The following is an 11,141-nucleotide window of genomic DNA, read 5'->3' on the forward strand; positions in this document are numbered from 1 at the left end:
AACAGGTTCATCAAACTTGACACCTTGAGCTGACAACTGACTGTAGATTGTGTTGAATTCATTCAGATGATTGGACATAGGTGTCCCTTCTTTCATCTTCAAGTCAACAAGCTTCTTAAGCCAGTATACCTGTGAAGCTGCACTCTGCTTCTCATAAAGATCACTCAGCTTTAACCATGCTTGATAAGCCGACATCTCGTCTGCTACATTGAAGTAAACGCTTTTTGCCAAAGTCAGCATAATGGTAGAAAGTGCCAATTCATCCATTTCGCTCCATTCATCTTCGTCCATATCTTCTGGTTTTATCCCCTTGAGCTTGATAGGTTTTATCTGATTCTTTTGTACCAACACGTGCCAAATCTGCTTCTTCCACAATGGGAAATTGGTTCCATCCAGCTTCTTGATATTGTAAAGAGCAGTGTCCTGTGATCCAACCATAGCTACGCTTCACAGTAGTTTACTTTCCTGGGAAAAATTCGGCAGAGTTTCTCCTGTAAACTGACCTCTGAACCAATATCAACCTGTCAAACGAACCAAGAAAGCTTCAGATTCTGCAGAAATTTTGGCAGAGTCTCCTTTGTAAAATGGCTCTGGTGTACTAAAAAAACAGACCAAAAAACAGCTCAAAAAACCACTATCTCTCTAACACTGTAAGCTGTACTGTCTCTCACTGTCCTGTCACTGTCCTGTAAGCATAGACTGCGACAATGCCTCAATGGCAGTAAAGCAAAGATGAAATCCCAACTGTCTAACTCACAGTCAATACATCCTAGCTGCCTATCTAAGGGTGCTCGAGGGATCGCTCCAAGACCTGTATCACCGAAAGGATCTCAACATTCGAGAATCCCCTAGCTCAATAAAACCTCACTCGACCCTCAACAAAGGCTGCAGTAAATCTGACAATACATAGACTTCCCACAAAGTCATACATCCACAAATTTCCCACTGTATGCTGTGACCGCTACGGCGGTTGTTTGCTGCGTGACTCACAGCCAGCAAACCCTCAACAGACATACATCATCTCTGACAATACATCCCATGTGGAAGTACCTGCAATGACAGGATGAAATCTGGAATATCAAGCAGCAAACACAAGCTACCTGATGAACTAGTGGATGTCGCCTACAGTCTGTGTGTAGATGCGTCCGTGTCGTATGTGACACGCCTCCAAGAACTGTGAGCCGTCCTTCGATGTGTAGACAGCCATAAATCAACACTCTGCGAGTGCCGATATCCTCAGCACCTACAGTCGTAGGCCGAAAACCCCAAATTTGTAGAGTCCGATCTGCACCCGCCAAGACCATGTAGTCGAAAATGGCCTGTGCAGAACTTTGTCGAAGCCGAACGGTGGCCGAGATGACCTCAGAAGGAAATTCTGAGAACACCAAGCCCTTCGGACGTTCCCACAGGATTTGGGGCCGTGTCCCAATCTGAGCAGGTGACTCTGGCTACCTGCAAATGCTGCCCCGAGCCTCGATCTAAGCTCTGATACCAGTTGAAGGAGTACGAGCGGAAGTGCGACGCGAGAGAGAGTGCGAGAAGAAGAGCACGACGATATGGTGAACTCGCTCTACTGTAATGTGTAGAGCATAGTGAGTTCTTATTAGTTTTTTACAAAAGAATATGTGTACATACCTGGCGGCTCGCCCACTTACCTGGGCGACCACATTGGGCTTTATACCCCAACACAACCTAATCTAACCTAACCTATAGCCTAAACTTGACCTAACATACAACCTAACCTAACCTAACATAACCTTTTACGTACAACCTAACCTAACCTAATTTTTTTCCGTATAATCTTTAACCTAAACCTAACTTAACATAACCTATAGCCTAACCTAACCTATAACCTATAACCTAAACCTAGCCTATATTCTAACTTAACTGAAGTTTGTTTGTGTTTTTTGAAGTACATGAGTCATTTTCGAAGTCCGTTTGTGTTTTTTCTACTATTTGCCACTAGCTCTAACCTAACTTAATCTATAACCTAAACCTAATCTAACCTAACCTAACCTATAACCTAACTTAAAACCTAAACCTAACCTAACCAAAGTCCGTTCGCGTTTTTTGAAGTGCACGAGTCATTTTCGAAGTTCGTTTTTGTTTTTTCCACTATTTGCCGCTAGCTCTAATCTAACCTATAACCTAACCTAACCTATAACATAAACCTAATCTAACCTAACCTAGCCTAACGTATAGCTTAACCTATATAACCTATAACCTAACATAACCTATAACCTAAACCTAAACCTAACTGAAACTTATAACCTAAATCTCATCAATCGCATGATGATGATGAGATGGTAGCGTAATTTCAAAATAAAATCTCCCTATAGCATAATTTTGAAACAAAAATTCTCCAAAGCATAATCTCAAAACAAACTTTTTTCATAGCATAATTTCAAAACAAAATTATCCCAAAGCATAATTTCAAGACAAAATTTTTCCAAAGCATAATTTCAAAAAAAAAACTGCATAAAAATTCAAAGCATTGAAAGCCTAATGAGTGATTTTTTTAAATCAATATACAATATACTTTTAAATTAAATAAAAAGGCATAAAACTTTTGAGCACTTACATGTGGCCTATTTGAGCAAGAAAGGGTCTTAAAAACGTCTTCAAACCTACAAAACGTGCGCGCGCACGTGCACACACACACACAATGTTAGACACACATACACACAAACCTACAAGCAAACTTGAAAACAATCTCACCTTGATGCTGGGGAGTAGTCCACAAGCAAGAATCTTACCTCCGACAACTCGTTGGGCAACAAATCTGCAGGCAGGTGAGAAGGACTAGGGCAAGAGAAGAGACGGAGAATGAGGGAAAGACGCAGGGAAAGACCCCCGGGTTTGTTTTTGGTAGGGTCCACTAGTATAGGAGCCGATAAAGACGTTCGAATAGCTACTGATACATGCATCAAAAAGTACCTCGATACAAGCACCGGAATAATCGTCAGCACAAGCGTCAGAAATTCAAAAATTAAATTTTTTATAAAGTTGATCTCCCTCCATTTACCTACACATATACCGATGCCCGCCATTGACGCCGATAATTTGATGTCAAAATTCAAGCGGGCTCTTGTAGTGAATATCTAGATTTGTTTTAAATGTAAAGCTTGGTTGATGATTTAAAATTCACTTGTCTTGGGACCAACAACAAAAATAAACTTTAGTCATTGTAAAAGACTTCTTTGTATTGATAAGTTAAACTTTATTAGTTAGCCTTTAGTTCGCCTTTAGTTCAGCTTAAAGACATGTTTTATGTATTTTCTCTCCATGTCTATCGTGCAAGATGGAGGAGAATGTTGTCATGGCTTGTATGTAAGACGCAAAAGGTACCCAAACAAATGTGGAATATGTCAATGGAGATGCTATACTTTCTATGGAATATCTGGCTTCCTATTTTAAATTGGATGTAGCTACCCTCAAAGTTCATCAATTGATAAATGAGAAGGATAGTGCTGAGGTTCTAATGGAGGCTCCATTTCACTCTAGTAAGGATGGAAGAGAATATCATTTGGACATTGAATTTGGAAACATAGTCACTATTTTTGGTGAGACAACAGCTGATGAAATTTCTAAAACATGAGTGCCTCCAACTAGCATAGTCTGTTTGATTCAAGGTTTTCCTTATCACAATGTTGGATGCACATCTTTAACCTTGGTCTCCTCTTTACAACTATTAGTTGTGCAACTAGCTAAGAGGTACGATGGAAATATATTATTTGAGTTTCCACCAATTCATGATGGGCCTAAGCGAAAAGGCATGGAAACACAATACATAGGGAATTTGTGAAGTGAAAATGTCACAACACACAATCTCAGGCTTTACAGGGATAGTACGAATAAGAAAATGTGGTGGGAAAATGCTTTGTCAATTATATATGTCCCTTTCTAGAACGAGCTAGTACTAGAAATGAGTGTCATTGGAAAGATCAGATACATAAGCTTATACCTGAAGTTGGTAATCCTACTCAAGGATCTATGAAACGCATCTATTGAAATTATTCTCCATCGTGTGTCTACACAAGACATGCTGAGTCATTCTATGACACATGTCATTCAATTAGAAAACCACATGCATAGAATTGGTGAGGAGTCATCAAAGCAAGACCTAGAACATATAATGAAACAAAAGGGTCAAAATATACTACAATAGGGTATAGATTAAAGGCCTAGAAGTATATAAAAATAGCTGTCAGAAGATCTTGTATTGGAGTCAGTCATGTCTGGAGAGGATTATGTTCAAATGATAGACAATGAGCTCAATATCTTATTTAAGAGACTAGAACCAATTATGAACATCAAAAGGTATAAAATACTTTAACACACATTCAATTTTGGCAATAGCCTTTTAGTTTTACAATTTGTGTAAAACGGTTTTGTTTTTCGCTTTGATCTTAACAAGATTGCCCAGTAGAGGAGAGAAGAGACAAGAAAGCCCAGTTTTAGAGAAAATGGGCTAGAAAGTGTATTACATTTAAAATTAAAAGGTAAAGTGAAAATTAATCATGGTGTTGTTTTTTCAGGTGCATCTACATCATACTCTGGATGTCATAAGCGACCTGGCTCTGGTGTGGATCTAGTAAATAAAATGCAATTTTTAGGGGAGTTAGGTGGTTGTTGGGTTTGTTTTGACTATGTCAAAAGGATAAGAGATTGACATTCATGTGTATAAATCCTTACATGCAAGAACCTCAAACAATACCGATTCAGATTTAAAAGTCAAGACACTAAAGCTCAGGTCCTCTTCTAGTAGATGTTAAATGAGGTCATGGAAAAGGAGGGCTACAAAAGAGCAAGGTTTCATGGTTGATAAGGCTCCACAAAACTGGTTTGCAGTTCAAATCGTATTCATTGGTGGTCCCAAAAACATTGCTGAAGGAAAAGAAATAATTTTTGTGGAAATGTTGTGAAGATAGATTAGATAAAAATTTCAAAAACTATATTCTACCAGAGTTCCAGGAGGAATTCATGATAAGGTGTAGGTCCTAGAAAAAATCCCCAATAGTAGAGAGTTGCTATTTGGAGCTTATATCACTTTATGAGTGGTTGGAAGGGGTGGGTAATGCAAAACCTAACCAAACAAGGATGCTTGAAACTTGGATTTCACGGTGGCATGCTAGGATTTTCCATTGGGTGGAGTACATTTTAAAGGTACATATTCTCCTCTTGTTGGTAATCTTGCCTTACATAATGTCTTATATTGTCTGAAATATTAGAATGCTTCCGATACACCATGGATTAAAATGATAGATATCTTGTTCCACAGACCAACTTATCAAAGTTTATTCATGGGAGCTAGTTGGCCACCAACAATGGTGTGAAATACATGACTTTGTATGATGCATGTATTTTAGATCTTATAGTTGTTTCTGTGCAAGGGATGCGTTGTATTTTTGAAAGGGCAATATATACAATCTGGATCAAGTATCCACAAGCTACAACAATGGGATGAATGGTGTAAGAAATTATCATATTCAAAAACTAGGCTGGTGGACTTCACAAATGAGGCTGCTAGGAGATTGGTATTGCAGTTGAGTCTAAGGTTGGTTGTGAGGATACTATTACATTGCAACAAAAGAGACCACGTTCTCTTTCGACTCCCATCAAGAACTTGAAACTCATAGGCTAGAGTTTCAAAGGGTGACCAAAACTCAAGGACAAAGACAATACTCTACTGCTACTACTTATGTTTATGAGGAGTATTTGACCAATCAAATCAAAGAAGTTGAGGTTAGCACAATAGTTTAGGCCATATGGAAAACCAACCTTAGAAAAATGGTCAGATGTCAAGGATATCTAAGCTCTATTAAATCCAAGTGTGAAAAAAAACATAGATTCTACAAGACATCCATTAGAATTATAGCTTCCAACATCCTACAACATTTCTAAAATTATCACCGATATTTTAAGTTTTCACAAAATGTCATTTTATTGTGTGTGTAAAAGTATTTTGCTAAAAATAAAGACATCTAGAATCAAACATAAATATTATATAAGAGTAGGGTTGTCTAAAGTGGTAAATCAAGAACTATACTTACCAAACATAATTTCTCTCTGAAATTAAGTTGATAACACATGAAATTTTGACTGTTTTTTTTGGTCCAAAGCTCGTTAGCTCATAGATTTTAGCTCAGAAAATGGCAATCCCCTTGCTATGAACGTAGAGAACCATTGGGCATGATTTTGTCCACACAAGGGCGAGAGAACAAAGATATCTGGGTTTTGTGAGGGTTGTGAAAAAGATCACCTGATCCAACGCTACCCAAAGAATTTAGAAAACAAGGGAAATGCAAATGTGAATGTCATTGGGATTTTGCCTTGTTTTAGTGGATTTGAATTTAAGCCAACAACTCCTATCAAGGTGGTTACTAGAGTGCAAGCTCAAGAAGTAGCAAGAAATATGCAGGTAGCAGACGGGCCAAAACTCCCAAAACAAATTGAATTTGAGAGTTGAAGGATAATAACTCAAAGGAAATCCTAGAAAGAAAAAAGAAACAAAATGAAAGCTAAAAGGGTAAGGGAAAAGATAATCTTGGAGATAAAAATGCAACCAACTAGGAAATAACTCAAGTGCAGAAAAAAAAGGAAAAGTTGGGAGAGTGGAAGTGTCAAAAAATTCATTAGGAGGCTCAGTCATGGTAGTTAAGGTATTGAAGCCATTGGACACCATGTTACAAGCCTATGAAGCAAGGCTAAAAAACAACCAGACCTTAGAGCATAGTATGGTTTATGTATCTTCACCTACAAGTTGAGACAAAAAGATTGGATTTGTGCAGACAACTCATAGAGGCAGCCCAAGCTCTAATACAGCTAGAAACATTAAATACTCCCAAACAAGTAGTGCCAATACCTCAAAAGTAACAAAAAAAGTGTGCACAAGAAAAACAAAATGAGTGAATCAATGAAGCCTAAAAACAAACCACCACTGGATACAAGGGTAGTAGCTAACACAAGAGATGAGGCCAGGTCTCAAGAGATACAACCAATTCTTGAAGTGTCCTTATGCGAAACAATCAAAAATAAAAAAGAGGGGAGTGCTACTTTACATTCAACACTAATCCCAAAAGTTAACATGGACCATGAGATTTATCATGGGGACATACATTCATTATATGGAGACACAAGCACACAAGTGGTAGTAGAAAGTAAACTTGGAATGTTAGAGACTTTACCTTCTTTTATAGGGGAACATGTGACAAAATCAAAGGTTAAGGTTGCGCCATCTCAATGGAATCTAGCTCCATAGATTACATATACAATTTAAGGCATCCATGAATTGATGTCCTGTCCTATAAGATGTACCATTATACTCTCAAAACTTTGGTGGATTAGACCACATTTATGGGGTCAAATGGACAAAAACTTGGAAAGGATGGGCCTGAAAACCCCTCCTCAAGATGTTCGTGCAAATGAAAACATGGATAAAAATAAATTTGGGAGAATTGGGGAAGGCCATATCTCAAGAAAACACATAACTACAACTAGCAGATGCATCTATAGAGAGACCTTTGGGTATGCTTGAATATATATTTGTATACTCTTGTGGGATTGAATATGGTGTAAGATTGGGGCTATGACTACCTCTCCTTGATGCATAAGGGTGTAACAACAAGGGTGAGCACCAAGGACCATAGTTACAGAGATGTGAATCAAACCCGAATGGAAGACTTTGATGTAACTACAAATCCTAATAGATAACTACCTGTATGGTTGACCAACCAGACATATATTTGGATGTGCAGAGCGTCTTATTGTGGAAGCCTAAGAAAGGAAGATTGCATCCTAGAGAGACTAGTAGGGGATAATAGCTACATTCTAGAACCATTTCTTGAAAACTTATTTGAACCCTTTGGAGGAGATCAAATATTGGCGACTCTAGATGTGTGTGTAAATGAAGTAACACCCATAAAATTTTGTGATGAAACTTTAACAAATTATTTTCTCATATTAAACTGATCATTTAATGTCGAGGAATAAATGGGAGCAAGAGTTAGAATAGAGACATGTGCTTCTAGACCTATCTCAACACGGGACCAAAAGGAGAGATGGTTGGATCTCAATAGGGGTCCAAAAGGAGATGGTCTATCAAAGAGCAATGTGCAATAAGTGCTTCTAGACTTACCTCAGTAGGGGACCAAGAGGAGAGATGGTTACATCTCAATAAGGGTCCAAAAAGAGGTAGTCTATCAAAGAGGAATGTGCATCTAATGGATCTTAAAATACCTTAGGGTTAGCTTCATTAAAGACCTCCAATGGTTAGTGTTAAAATTCCTTTCACCTTAGGCAAAGCTAGGGATGATCTTGAGGTGGGAACTAGCTAGGGCTAAGTTTGAGGTGGAAACTCGACCTAAGCTTGAGGTTCTTGTCATGCTTGATGACTAAGGTGCGTGCTTGATGACTAAGGTACATGCTTGATGATTAAGGTGCTTGAGGTGCTTGTCATGCATGATGACTAAGGTACTTGGGGTGCTTGTCATACTTAATGGGGGGTAAGGTGCTTGAGTAAAAAAGAGACCCTACAAACTTAATGAGGAAGGTGCTTGACAAGCTTCCCATACATGGGGGGTAAGGTGCTTGAGTAAAAAAGAGACTCTACAAACTTAATGAGGAAGGTGCTTGAGAAGCTTCCTATGCATGAAAGTCCCAAAGTTAGGGGAATCTTTGACTTAACTTTCCACTCACCCAATGGGCACCCCTTTTTCAAAGGGCACATGGGACACATGTCAGACTCTCCCTATGCTTAACCACATGGTGTGCTTGAATGCTATTGGTTGGGCTAAAGAGGGGTCCAATGAGCTTCTAGTTCCATACAACAAATATCTAAATATTTTCAAGCTTTCTCTCTCTCCAAGGGGTAAAGAGGACACTTGTCAAAAGACTGCCCATGTACTTGAATGCATGTAGCATGTGATTGGCTAGAGGGAGAGGGGTCCAATGAGCTTGCAACATGTGGAAAATTTACAACTCACCCTAAGCAAGCAAAGGGGGTGCTAATGGTTGGGCTAAAGAGGGGTCCAATGAGCTTCTAGTTCCATCCAACAAATATCTAAATATTTTCAAGCTTTCTCTCTCTCTAAGGGGTAAGGAGGACACTTGTCAAAAGACTGCCCATGTACTTGAATGCATGCAGTATGTGATTGGCTAGAGGGAGAGGGGTCCAATGAGCTTGCAGCATGTGGAAAAGTTACAACTCACCCTAAGCAAGCAAGGGGGGTGCTGGGGGGATATACACCACACACACACACACACACACACTCATTTTGTGGATTGATTCTCACTTGGTGAAAGTTGAGGAATGCCACCTCCTTCTCCAAGCTTGTGAGAAGTAAGAGCCTACACCAACACTCTTGGCTATGGAATGCAAATCCAACCAAGAGCCATGCTTAAATGATTAAGCTTTCCATCTTCTCCATCTTCATTACTATGATATTATGTATGCTAGCAAGAAGAGTGATGATAAGTGAGGAACTATTTCTTTCTCCTATGGAATGTTTCTTCTTCCTCTTCCCTACCCTCATTCCCAGTTAGCTCTCTCCACCTTCGAAGGTGTTTGAAGCCTTGGGACTGAGGCTTGGGATAGTTAATGCTTTCTACAAAGTTTATGTTATGTTTGTGATGCATGAAGCTTTCCATCTTCATTGCATCACCTAGGTCACAAGGAACACAAAGATTGTATTGTACCCTCTCTTGATGGGAGAAACTATAATACAAATGCCTATTGGACGGGGGACCGCTATTGGACGGGGGACCCGGCTCCGTATGAATCCGGTCCTCAACTATTGTCATGTTTTCTAAATTCTCTCTCTTGCAAACGTATTATTCATGCCAAGTTAAATAAGTACCATGTCATCAATTAAGTTGACACGCTAAGCTCACAAAGTAATCTCACAAAAGTGCTTTATCTAATTTTCTAATTCCGCTACTTTCAAAGTTCATAGGCCATTTCCATTACAAGAGAGAGCTTAGGAGTCCTCTTGATGAGACCCCCAAAAGAAGATTCTCTCCCATACGAGAGGAGGAATCCAAAGATCAAGAAAGTAATGAATCCCAAAGTTCCTCAAAAGATGTTGCTCCACAAAGAAGGCGGACTAAACGATCGCCAACTCCTCCCAAGAGGAAACGGTTAACCCCTAGTCCTTCTCCCTGTCACTCCCAAAGGGAAGAGAGGAAACAAAGGAAGAAAAGGGCAAGAAAGAGGTCACCCTCTTCTCCTTCCTCTTCACCATCCTCCTCTACCGATGAAAGCTCTGGCTATTCTCCTAGAGAATACAAGAGGGGGGGACATTACAAATATTACCGTGCATGGCAAAGGTCACAAAAGCTAAAGAAGTTCAAAGAGGGAGGAAAGAGTATCTCTTTTCTCACCTATGATGGAACTTTGGTGCTACCGACAAAGTATTGGCCTTCATCCAACAATTTGATGCGGCCTTTGGAGACGAGGGCTTCACAGAGTCCTCCAAGCTATGCCATGTAGCTATGCACTTCCAAAAATCGGCTCGTCAATGGTGGGCTAGCCTTCGTGGCAACGAAGAAACCCCAAATACATGGAAAACTCTATGAGTTTCCATCATGAAGCAATTCCTTGCAAGCGATGCAAAGGACAAAGTGCTCACCGAATGGTGGAGTTTGAGGCTTCTCTCTCATGATTATATTCACAAATATGTGGACAAGTTTTGGGATTTACATCTCAAGGCTACTGTATTTCAAAAGAGAGACTTCACCGAGCAAAAGCAACAATTCTATGTGGGATTACCTGAAGACATGGCCGAGTATGTCAACTCTCAACGGCCTAGTACTATTAGCAAAGTAATCCACCATACCATGGTTTCTTCGTGCATCAATTTCCAACAAGGGTCTAGACGGAATGTCAAGCCCATGGAAAATAAAGACAAGAGTGATGCAAAGGGAAAAATGAATGCCCAAAATTCTTTCGAAGGCCATTTCAACAACAACAACAACAATCGGTCAAAGGAGAAAGGAGTTTACAAAGGTAAAAATAAACTCTCTCCTGAAGAGCTTGAAACTTTTCGCAAGGATCACAAATGTTTTAAGTGTGGGGAGAAAGGACATGGTTATCGTTCTTGCCCCAAAAGAAATGCTCGCAATGAGACTCCTAGAGCTTCCAC

This window comes from Adiantum capillus-veneris, chromosome 24, assembly GCF_014529385.1.
Source record: "Adiantum capillus-veneris isolate H3 chromosome 24, ASM1452938v2, whole genome shotgun sequence".
In the NCBI taxonomy this organism is placed as follows: Eukaryota; Viridiplantae; Streptophyta; class Polypodiopsida; order Polypodiales; family Pteridaceae; genus Adiantum; species Adiantum capillus-veneris.